The 11,967-nt window shown below is 48.1% G+C and overlaps 1 protein-coding gene across 6 annotated transcripts in view; it reads left to right on the top strand.

Annotated features, from left to right (window-relative positions):
- ADCY7 (adenylate cyclase 7) overlaps positions 639-11,967 on the top strand; it is a 58,165-nt gene continuing 46,836 nt past the window's right edge. For 4 of the 6 annotated variants that reach the window (XM_021408592.1, XM_021408581.1, XM_021408587.1 and 1 more), the window contains exon 1: positions 639-792. The gene's annotated coding sequence lies outside the window, so the exon portion shown is untranslated. Of the gene's footprint in view, positions 793-865; positions 881-6,358; positions 6,710-11,967 lie in introns of those variants that run through there. The other 2 variants (XM_021408590.1, XM_021408591.1) reach the window with 2 other exon arrangements.

Here is an 11,967-nt window from a genome sequence, read left to right as displayed (position 1 = left end):
TGCACGATGTAACGAGCGGCACTGGGAAGAGCGAGGTAAGAAAAGGTGAGCTGCACGGGAGGGCCCATAGGAGCGTCACAGGGCAAGGGGCAGAGTGCTGCTCTCCTGCTGTGCCCAGAGAGGGGGTGCGTGCCCCATCCCTGCAGACACTCAGCGTCGGGCTGGAGGCGGCTCTGAGCACCCGACGGAGCTGCAGGCGTCCCCGTGCATTGTGGGGAGTGGGACTAGACGGCCTTTAAGGGTCCCTTCCAGCTCAAGCGGTTCTGTGATGCTACGAATGGACAGAACTAGATTTGAATTCCTTCCCGAGCTTCTCAGTCCCGCGAAGCACTTCTCCTGTTTGGCGGTCTCACAAAACATTTCCCATTTGCTCAGCAATATGCAAACAGGAGCGTGAGAGGCGAACGGGGCGCTTGTGGTGTGCGCGAAGCGCTGCTCCCTCTGAGGCGCGAACCGAGCGGAGAAGGCCTACGCTGCACCTGCAGCCGTTAATTACTGCCACAAGCCGCGTTCGGGCGGTGCGGGGCTCTGGGAGGCGGCAGTGCCACCCGCGCGGACCCCCCGGGAGCTGAGCGGAGCCCGCGCGCCGCCTCGCAGCCCCTCGCGCCGCCGGCAGGAGGCGGGCAGAGCACGCGGCGGTCCGCCCCGCGAGCACGGAGCCTCCCGCGCCCCGCGGACACCTCAGAGACGGCGGGAGGAGGAGGAGGAGGAGGAAGAGCAGGAGCAGCAGCAGCGCCCGGTGCCGCTCCGCCGCTGCCCTTACAGCTGCCGCTTCTCTTCCGGCCGCCGCAGGTGAGCGCTGGGCCGGGCGCTGGGGGAATGCCTCTTCCCTCCCTCGGCGGCTGCCCCGGGCCGCGCCCCGGAGGTGAGGGGCCCCGAGGTGAGGGCCTCGGCGCGGCGCCGGGCGGGGGACGTGGCGGTGCGGGCACCCTGTCGTCGCGGTCGCTGGCCGCCGGGCCCTGGGGAGCCTCTGCCCGCAGGGCAAGGGGAGCCGGGGGGACGCTCGGATCGGGGCAGTCCCGCTCCGGTTCGCTTCGGCGCTGCGGCTCACCCCGTAACGCTGCTGAAGCGGCGCGTTGTGCCCGGGATTGCACCTAGCGACTTAGGGCGGTCCGGATAGGGTCTGGGCGGTTGCCGTAACAAAGGGAAAGAAAAGCTGAAAGAGCAGAACTCGCGGAAAGTAACAGCGTGCCGAGCTGCGCCAAGTAACGCGCGGGGGCAGCGGGCACGTTGCCGGGCCCACGAAGCTTTGGCCGGGTCGGCTGGGCGGGCGGCGCGCTGCGCTCCGGGTCCGCGCTGTGCGGGGAGCGGAGGGACCCGGCGCGAGGCCGACAGCGGCTGCATCCCGCTGAGCATCCCGGGCCCACGATTTCGTACTTTTTTCAGTGCGATAGAGTTTTACGTTACAGAAAGAAGCGCATAGGTTGTTCCGAAAGTAATGCCTCCTATTTTTTTCATTGAAACTACAACAGTTACAAAGACCGCGATAACACTGTTTGATAGAGTGAATTCTCAGCTACAGAACGCTATTTTTTTTTAACACAGTCATGACCATTAGCACTGCAGCAGCGGTGGAGGTGAGCCATTGTCGCTATTGGCTCTGCTGAAATGCACCACTCACCGCCTCACTGTGCTCACATCCACTGTTTGGTCTCCATAAGTGTTCGGCAAACGCCAATGAATGTCAGTAGGTGCCATTTTTTTCTGCATGGAGGAATCCAGTGACGCACCTTTGCTTCATCCACACTTCCATGTCAGACACTGTTTTATCAGACTGCCCCTCTGCTGCCATCTGTTGCGCGGCAACAAACTGTAATTGTAGTTGGTGGAAGGTTCAACCTCCGCTGCTATGCCACCACCGTTTGCTTCTGCCATTGTGGGCCAACATAACAAAACAGGAGGCATTTATTTTGGAGCAGCCTTTGTATTTAAATCTCTAGAGAAGACTGAAACGTGTGAGGCAGGTTGGCTCATGTCTTTTTGTGTTGCTGACCAGGTACATATCATTCAGCTCTGCTCTTGGTAGGAAGCACAACAGCATTACTACAGCAAGTGAGCATGGTTAGCTGAGGGATTCCAACACTTGTGTACGTGTGATGTGATGTCTGTTCACCGCTGTTTGGTCACGTTATGTTTGCTGGAGGCAGGTAAAGCATGTCTGCGAGAAGGGCTGTCTCGTCCTGCGAGTGTCACTGAGGACCCAGGGCCCTTTTAGAGTCTGCTGAGGTGAGGCTGCCTTTGTGGTGCGCAGAAGCGTTGAAGTCTGACAAAGCCTCTTGAAACCATTTTTGGACACTAAAAGTAAACACGCAGTGCAGTGTTTGCATTTGGCTCAGCATAGAAGCCCACTTCTCTCCTGTCAGTGTGCAGCTCTTTATTTGTATTGCTCTCTGCCTTACATGCTTGGTCATGAACCAAGACCACGTTGTGCTAAGTGCTGTGCAAATATGGGGGGGAGTCAAAGCAAATGCATCTAAAAACTGCGGTTCAGTTTCTGAGGCTGTTGTGATATACTGCAGGAAGTAAAATGTCCTCTGCTGGACACAGGAGTATGAACGTTCCTACAGAGTAGGACACGTGCTGGTGATTTTGCTGCTTTGTGCTATAACTGAGGATGCTGGGATCTTTTCTAGTTATTCAAATGAAGAAACAGGCTGTGAAATGGTTTATTATTATTAAGAGAGCAGAATTCCAGGGGAGAAAGAGAGAGTTTCTGGGAAGGTTTAATGGTAGCGATAGGTCCAAAATAAACAAATAAATGCTGTAGTGCTTGTGGGTTTTTGTTTGTTTCAAAGATATCCTGATCTTTCAGATGTTGAAATCCTGATGCGGAAGCTTTTAAAAGGTCCCCTCTAGGCGGGAGGACGATGTGCCGCAGGTCTGTGGTAAGACCCCTGACGTTGTGTACTCAGTGTATGCTTGTGTGAAATAAGTGCTCTGGGGAAAAGATATTCTGAATTGTAGTGGTTGACAGAGTCATCGTGCACTGACAGTTTTCCTCTACCCAGAGACGCAGAATAGAAAATAAGAACGAGGAGAACCATCCTTGAAGCAAGAGGGCAATACTGGTTTCTAATGGCCATTAGAGGATGTTATTTGTGCTTCCAGAAGCCATTACTGACAGCAGTTAGGGACATTGGGGGTTCTTGTAAAGCAGCCATTAAGCTTCTTAATTTTTTTCTTAATGAAGCTAATGTCAACACCATTAAGAGTAAGCAGGGAAGACACTTCATTCCCTAATGTATGTGGATACTTACCTCATGGTTTGTGCTAAGTGAAAGAGCAGGTGCTGGTGGAGAGCTAATTAGTTTAGGTGTTAGCCTAGAGACAGATGAACTCAGTCTTCTGTTAACGTGGGCGTTTGTGTAATTGCCAGTAGCTCATGGATCAGAAAGAGGGGGAAAAAAAAAAAAGACGATGTTCCTTGTGGAATTACCACAAATGAAAAATAAAATGTAAATTGAACTCTTACAGATGTATTCCTTTGAATAAGTCTTTGACTTGGATTTACTATAACAGAATTTATGGAAATGACCACTTTAATCTGTTGTAAAGGCTTTAAAGCATAGGGTGAAGCACTTCACCCGGAGGTTGCTCCCTCAGTCTGATCGTTTGTGCCAGAGCTGTGTTTTACCTCTTTGGAAAAGCACCCAGTCTGCCCGATGGCTTGGGAGGGTTTGGTTGCTGTCTTAGATGAACAAAACGTAGCACTGGGCAGGGCTTCTGTTCAAATTGTCTTTTGGGACTTCTGTTGGAGGTATATGTTTGTTTATAAATCTGAGACCATTTGTTTATAGTAAGTGAGTGACCTGGAGCTGGATGCTGTGTGGGAGGTGGGACTGGAGGTGCCCGCGCTGCAGTGCGCTGTCCGCTCGCACTGGGAGGCAGCATCTGGAGAGCCAGCCTGTTCTGTCCAAGGCTGAGTGCTGCGCAGCAGATCTCTATTAAGTGAGGATCTGCGGAGCTTCAAGACGATGATTTGCTAACCTGACAGGATGTTACAGTGTGAAGTAGTTTGTAACCACTCTGCAGTCAGATCATCCTGCATCAACATGAGGAAGTGCAGCTCCTGCCGTAGGCCGGCGGGGTACGTACCTTGTGCGCAGTGCCGTGGGCTGCTGAGAAGCAGGCCGCCTGCTCTCAGAATGTAAAACGTGAATTTGGGATTTCCTCCTGCTCCTTTGAAGAGCCATCTTCACCTGGAAAAATTAATGCCTTTAATAAAGATGGTGTAAAACTTTTTCTGGTGATAAAAAATATTTCCTCATTTTCTCCAGGGAGATTTGCCATTCGTTTGAAGCAGCTTTGGCTGTGCTTGTCCTTTGCTTCACACACTGCCCTGCCTTCCTCCGTTTGTCCCCCAGGAGGGTCTCAGCTGGGTCCCACAGTGCCAGCTGCGGCCGTGACAGTCTGCAGTGCATTTCGTCTTTCCCTCTGTGTGTTTTTCTTTGCTTTAATATGTACAACAGACAATAGTGTAAATACTTTAGGCTCCTACTGTAGCTGAGCGTCGTCTCTTTGGGGTTAGGAAGATTAAAGCTAAAAGGTGAATTCCTTTTCTCTAGGTTCTGCAAAGATAAAAGGGAAACACTTAAGAGGAATGGAGGACTGCTGCTCCTTCTCTAATGGAGGCTTTAGTTCAGTAGCTCATAGCTATCACATGAATTTGTAGTAAGATGTATCCTTCAAATAGAAACGTGATTTGTTTTGTGTAGCCCAATTTCAGTAATGTTGTATAAAACTCAAGCTGGTGTTCTGTGACGGCCAGGCTGCCGTTTTGCTCTTTATGGTGCAGTCTGAGTTCAGCAGCTCCGGTCTGCCCGTGGTTTAGACACGAAGCCACGTCAGAGTTGGCTCAGGGCTGCACATGTTGCTGCTTTTCTGAAGAGCTTCCTTGCAGCTCGTGGCTGAAGGTTCCTCTCCTAGCACTGTGCATTAGCAGCTGTTCTGCAATCCTCATCTCAGCATTAACAGCAGCTTCTGGTCTGTAATTAGACAGAAGGAACAAGCAGGGTGTGTTTAGCTTCTGTTTTTTGTCTTAGAGCTAAGTGATTAAGTAACATGTTGTATTTAATACAGAAATAACAAAGACTGCCAAGGCAATAACTAAGGTGTATGTAAGGGGAAGGTGACAAGTGTCTCCAGATGTGGCTGTTTGTGGCAGCCTCCCTCTGTAGTGCCTGCACGCTGTCTGTATGTCTGTCTGCTCTGGTATGAGCTCAATGCCAGCAGCGTGCAGGGCTTCTGCTATGGACACTGGTGTGAGGCATTCCCAGCTGCCTTCAGTCTGCTTCAGCACGGTCACAGGGCTCTGTATTGTCCTCTGCTCTGCGTGATGCATGAGCCGGTACGGCTCAGCATGGGAGCTGTCCTTCATCCCACAATGAAGGGAACACATCCCTCTGAGATTCCCAGCGAGTACAGAAATAAATTCTCTTTTGACAGTACTGCCTTGTAGTTGACCACGAGTGTCCTCTTGTACTATAATCAATATTAAAATGTGTTAAAAGGACTTTGATTAAGTCCTAAGGTCTTAAGAGTGTATACTTTATATCAGGGAAGGAGGAGGGAGAGTAAGTCTTTTATAGGCAGATAAATGTCGAAATGGCCTACACGTGACTTGTTACTTTTCTCTCTGGGAGAAGTTTTGTTATGACTAATAATGTCAGTGCTCTGGTGAGCTGAAGAAAATATTTCATTAAGAAGGTCTTAATTTGTAATTTATTCTGGGTTTTAGTCATTAGTCGCGTAATGTCTAATTTGTGACATCTTCTTTATTTCTATGGAATACAATTCATTTGTGTTAGGGGCTCCTTTTAAAAATTTCTTTCTCAGAACCGGTTGCTGACCAAAGCAGCTAGTGGTGACTAACTTTCATTCAGATGCAGTCTTCTGCCCGCGTAACCCAAACGGAACAGCTGCGTGGATGCCACTGGGCTGGATAGTGAGCGTGGTGGAAGCAGCCATGGGAGCTGGGTTTGGAGCAGACTGAGCTCACTGAGGTTTACTCACGGGCAGCTGAAATTAATGGCAATGGGCAGTAAAAGGGATCATTTTAAATGCCAGGTATTCTTAGCACCTGGCTCGTGCCAGCCCCGGTCCATCTGTTGCGTTACTTTCAGGCAGGACCTGCTGCTGGAGCAAGATGAAGCCATGCTGAGGGGAAACAGTGGGGAACGCTGAGACAGAGCAAACTTCCTCCTTGGGCTTCTGTGCCTGTAGCTCGTTCTCTGTTGTTGCCTCTGAACGTCTGGGGCTGAGTCCAAAAGCCCTGAGCTCCAGTAGCAGAATAGGTTTTCAATTTCAGTTTCCTCATTTGAAAGGAAGCTGGGGCACGGCTCTCAACACTTTCTCACTTCCCTGTGCTGACCGATCTGCTGGGCTGCTGCTGGAGGGCGGCCGGCATTGCGGCACTGAGTCGGATGGGGGAAGTGGTGTCTGAGGAGCGCAAACGTGTTTGTGAGGTTCACTTTTACTGCAGCAAACTAAAATAAATTGCAGAGGAGAAATGTGTGTCGTTGTTACTAGCACGCTTTAATCAGGATTAATCTGGATTTTGAGGTGAAAACTCCCTGCAAGTCCGTATTGCAGAATAAAGCGATGAATCAGTTGTGAACTTTAATTACTCACTCTGCACGTGGTGTATATACTCATGTGCGTGCCCTGTGCGCTTCGTTAGAAGATATCCGGCTGAAGAAGAGAAGTACAGGTAAAGAATACCACTGTCAGTTTATAACTCATAGGGTTGCTGGCCCCGTTTATTTCAGTAAGAAGCCTGAAGGGAGTGCTGGCATTGCAGTGGGAGTGCTTCCTCACGTGTGGGGCAGGAAGAGCATCTGCAGCCCTGCCCATGGGGGGAGATGCACGGTGCCTCTCTGCACCTCTCAGCCCCTCGGCCGCCATTCCGAGCTCATGAGTTGATTGAGGTTTGGCTTTTGGGGGCCCAGTTTTGCTGTTTTATGAACTCTTTGTATGCTGTTCATGAATGTGACGATTCTTTCTTAGCAAGGCCGTTGCATATGTCCAGCACAAACAGCTTGTTTTGGGAACGTCCTGGAAACTTTGGATTGCTTTCTGCGTGCTGGTTATGTGCAAATGACTATTGATGGCTTTGTAAATGTATTTTTGGAAAACATTCCTCTGTGACTGAAAAGGAACGAAGGAGTAAATTGACCTCTGGGTGGGATTTGCATGGCGTGGCCGTGTGACTGTCTGTGGGACAGGGCAGCTTTGCCCTCTTCCTGAGCTGCTCTGGAACGCATGGGCAAAGTGTCAGTTTCTGTAGGATAAGCAGGTTTTTTTTGAAGTTGAAACTTTTCCCTCTAAGGGAACAGAACAAGCAGGGTAGAGGGAGTGGGAAGGCAGCGTTGTTGAACAAGAGACGGGCGGGGACCGTTCCCTGCTCTTGGGCACTAGCTGCATCATAAAGCTGCGCTGCTGTGCGAGGAGCGCGCTGTCCTCCTGCAGGCGTGCTGCTAGAGTGAGCCGGGTTGTGTTTTGTTTGACATATTGCTGATGGAATTGCTAGCCCTACTGCAATACTACAGTAGAGAGGTTTTGCACTCTTCTGCTTTCCTTGTCCAACAGGAAATGAATGTGAAAATATTTCACTCTATTACTTCTTAATTGTCTACAGTTGCTTGGTTTTTTTTTGTAAGTTCCTGAGGAATATCCTGTTTTTGATTTTATATTTTGTGCTTTTGTATTATAATTAGCAAACGAATGCCACAGAGCAGTTACATGCCCCCTGCTGCCTTTTCTCTCAGGACGCTGCACTGTAAAAGAAGGCAGCAGATGCATCGCAGCGCTGCAGAGACAGTGGTATTGGTACGTGTTGTGATCTGGTTGGGGAAGGGCAACGCTGTTGAATGTAACAGAAAGATATGAAATTCACAGATCTTGGAAGACAGACAAAACTAGGAGCTGGTCTGAGAAAGTGAGAATTTAATTTCTTACTATAAACAATGTGCATGACTTTCAACAAAAGCAGGAGAAAAAAGCAGCATAGTTAACTTTGTAAATCTAATTGGACGTGGTTCCCACAGTGCCGCAAATACGCGAGGTCTCACGCAGGCAGGGCTGTTCTCTCCCGGGAGCCGAGGTGTTGATTGCCTGCATGTTGAGAGCTCGCTGGCTGAGCCGTAGAGCACGATGTCACAAGGTGACATCACTTGTCAGTGGGAGCAGAACTGGAGGCTGCTACCTTGCTCTGGTCAGGTGCAGACCAATAAACTAACAGCCTTACTGGGCAGTGGCGATTAAATTGGAATTCATGAGTAATGTATTGGAAGAATAAAAGGAGAATTGTTTTGTTCATTTTTTTTTCCCCTAGATTTTGGACAGATTTAGAATCAAGCTGTTCATTTTGTTCTATTGACTGTGTGTGTGTTCCGTAACTGTTTATAAAACATGTCTAGACAGGGAATTTGGGTGTAGCTGTAGCTCAACTGGTTTACCAGAGTGGCTTAAACACTTGTTTTAAATGTTGAATCAGTTTTTGCCCTACATTCATCCAGGCTGTCAGACTTAAAAATGCGTTCTGCTGTACTTCACTGAGATGTGGCTCCCTAGCCAGTGGTGGTTAAGCTTTTCTTTGTTATCTCTGCTGCTGAAAAAAACACGTGTGTGTATATATGAGGAAAGCTAACTAAAATGTCATTCCTGGAGATGACAGAATCCAAAAGCTGCTGTGCTTGTTTGTCTTTCTGGATGGCTTCTCATCTCTGTGTACAGGTATCCCAGGCATCTTTCTTTGATCTTGTTGCATTTACAGATGGATAACCAACGTTTTAAGAAGCACTTGCCAAAAAAAATATGACATTACTTGGTGGTAAGTCTATGAAGAGTGCTGGCTGCAGAAAGTGTGGATGCATAAGCTGGGAATCAGTTGATTTATTTTCTCATTGAAACCAAGCCAGGGAGTGAGGCAGCACTTCTCCAGCACACAGTGTATTCAGCGTGCTGAAAGCTGTGCTAAGTAACACGGTGTGGAGTTGAAGTAGTTGGAAAGAGGATGAAGTATTTCTGTTCTTACATGCTGTGAAAACATTCTCACTAGAAACAGAGGGGTTTTGAGAGCGGGAAAAAGTGGCTGAGGCGGGAGAAGCAGAATGATTCCTTTGACTGTGGCTCTCGCTCATGGAAATGGGCTGACAGTAGGTTGCAGGCAGAGGGGCCCTCTCTGCAAGGCAGCAGTCTGTAGTGCTGTGCTGCCCCGTACACGAGTGCTCTGAGCACTTTGGGCCTTGGGGGATGCTTGGTGTGGTGCCTCTGCAGGCTCACTCACTGGACTTGGGCCTTGGAACAGCTGTCCTGGGCCTTAAAACCAGCACTGGCTTTGCATCCATTTCAACTAAATCGCTCTGGAGGCCCATGCACCAGGACCACTGGGCTCCTGGGAGCCTGGGGTAGCTGACAGTCACAGAGACACCAGCTAATTGTGGAGCGTGTTCTAATGAAGGCTTTTAGGTGACGCTGAAGATTGCCAGTCAGTGCAAAATGAACTATTCTGTGTGCTGTTCCCTGAGCCTCCCTTCTTCGACATGTTCCCTGGGGTCTGGCTGATGCTATCCTCAGCTCCTATCTCCGTGCTTTGCACCTGGTGCAGGCCTGTCTCTGCCTGGCAGAAGGATCCAGGCAGGCCTGGATTCTCTCACCATTCCCTCAACTGCTGCCTGGCCCTCTGGTCGGGCACAAACCCTTGGGTGGTCTGTTGCCTGGTTACCATGCAATTTGAGTTCAGACCTGAAAAACTGGTTTTTATATGCACTAACCACCTGTTCTTTTAGGGAACGGCCCAGGTAATTGTGGATGGTCTTTAATGATGCCTTGTCGAACAGTGGAGGCTGAGCACCACTCCTTCCTCAGTGCGTTGCAGTACAGTCCATCCTCCTAGCTGGGCTCTGGTTCTTGAACAAAGATGTTAGCTATAAAGAACTGGAAATGTCCAATTGACATTCAGAATATAGATCTAAAATCATCCATAATCAAAGGAATTTGTGGAGCAGAGCTGTATTTTACATGTGTTTTCTCTCCCTCTCCAGAACGGTGCACAGTCAGGCAATCTGTATGGCTGCTGATGTGTCAGGGCAAAGTAATTTTGGCCCTGGTAGCTCTTAGCTCCTACCTGGGCAGGTAGCTGGTCTGCATGCAAACCTGAGAGGATGACAGTAGAGAAAGTTGCCGGGGAATGAGCCATAGTGCCTCAGCTGTTACCTGTGTGCATTGTCATCCTGTGTAAGGTACACATGAGACAGTTTGTTCTGGTTTCATTTACAGGAGGAGATAGTTTGTACACTGGCAGTTGTTATGGGAGATTTTACATGTTATGAATCCCCATAACTTCTGATTTTTAGTGGGATTATTTCCTTTCTTTCATTTTTTCAAAAGTGTTTTAAAGCTATATGGCTCCCCTTTCTTGTGCTTTCTGGATTTTGACCTGTTATTGACTTAAGTTTGATTTTTCTCTGTGGGCAAGTGCTGAAAGCTTTGATTAAAACACACAGTTTTGTGATTTAGTGTCATACTAAAAATGTCAGCTAGCATAAATATTCTGATAAAGCAGTAAGCTTGTCAGCCGGGAGGTTAAATCATTCTTATAACTTCCTTCCTGCCTTAATGGAGAAGGCTGAAAACTTCTGTGCACTTTAATTGGGCTGTGACTTACACTTTTGTGTATGTTTCTCTACCATGAGTTATTCATTCTAGATTTCAAGCACACTATGTGAAGGAATATGTGACCAACGTTACTTGCTGGGTTTCGGTGGCGTGCGAGCGGTGTTGTGCTGGGGCTGTTATCTTGTTTTTACACTTCTGTGCAAGTGAATAATTTCTGTACAAGAACTAGCGGTAAGGACTCCTTAAAAGCAGGAGTACTGAAACAACCCTCTGTTTCTTATTGATGAGCTCTTGGTGTTTCTTTTGTTTCACTTGAGTCAGAATGAGCATGCACATTTCTTTTTTGGGATTCATTTGCATGGATTTACCATGCAGTCTATGAGTTCCTTGATGCTCCTGAAGATTCACCAAATACTTGCTGTTCCTTAGGCTGATCTCCTGTTAATAGCTTCTGTAGGATCATAAAAAGGTGAACTGGAAGAGGCATTTGTTTGCTTGGAGAAGGAGTGGCTGATCCCTGGGAGAGGGGGGGGTGCCCAGACCTCTGGCCCCATCTGCCTGTGCTCTGGGGCAGAGCTCTCTGGCCTCCCCGTTGCAAACTGCAGGAAGGAAGATGGGTACTGCGTGCAGACTGGTGCTTAATTCAGCACTGTTGCTTTTTATTTAAGTGGCAGGTTTCTTTGTGAATTTTTGTGCTAGCTTCCAGTCGTCATCTCAGCCAAGAGGAAACCTTTGGGGAAGCTTAAAGTCAAACAAGACTTAAAATAATTTTGTATTAGTTAATGCATTTCCTGTTGTGAATACCATTTTCTGTAACTCTTAATATTTGTTTATTTTGGATTACTTACGTTCTGGCTTTATGTTCGTGCAACAGGTTTATTTTCACCCATGATGTTGATAATGCAGACATCCAGTGTTCATAGTACGTGCAAAATATCTCCTTGTCTTGGCGTGGTTGATTGCAGCTGTTTTATTTTATTTTTTTTTCTTTTGTGCGTCATCCTGTCTAAGAATTCAGGATTTCATAAATCAATGTTTTGGGTGGGGAGTTTAGTGAATGTTAGTTTCTTTGTTCATTGTCCATAGCTATTTTCTCAGTCTAACAACTTTTTCTTCCACTGTTCTTAATTTGTGCTCGATACCTCTCAGTGACCCTGTACAATTCATTTCCTATCGGGACATCACTTGTATGGTTGGTACCTTTGTTACAAATCTGCTGTGGTTTAACTCAATGTTACAGCGTTTCTATGGCTGCATGTAACACGCAGAGTAGCTAAAAATGTAGATGCGCCTGTTTTACGCGTGGTTTAGGTCACTGAAGGGTTGCATATGGTTTATGTTTTTTCTTAC

Source organism: Numida meleagris, chromosome 10 (genome assembly GCF_002078875.1).
Source record: "Numida meleagris isolate 19003 breed g44 Domestic line chromosome 10, NumMel1.0, whole genome shotgun sequence".
NCBI classification, from domain to species: domain Eukaryota; kingdom Metazoa; phylum Chordata; class Aves; order Galliformes; family Numididae; genus Numida; species Numida meleagris.
The sequence above is the reverse complement of the archived record's forward strand: the minus strand, read 5'-3'. Positions and strand labels throughout refer to the sequence as shown.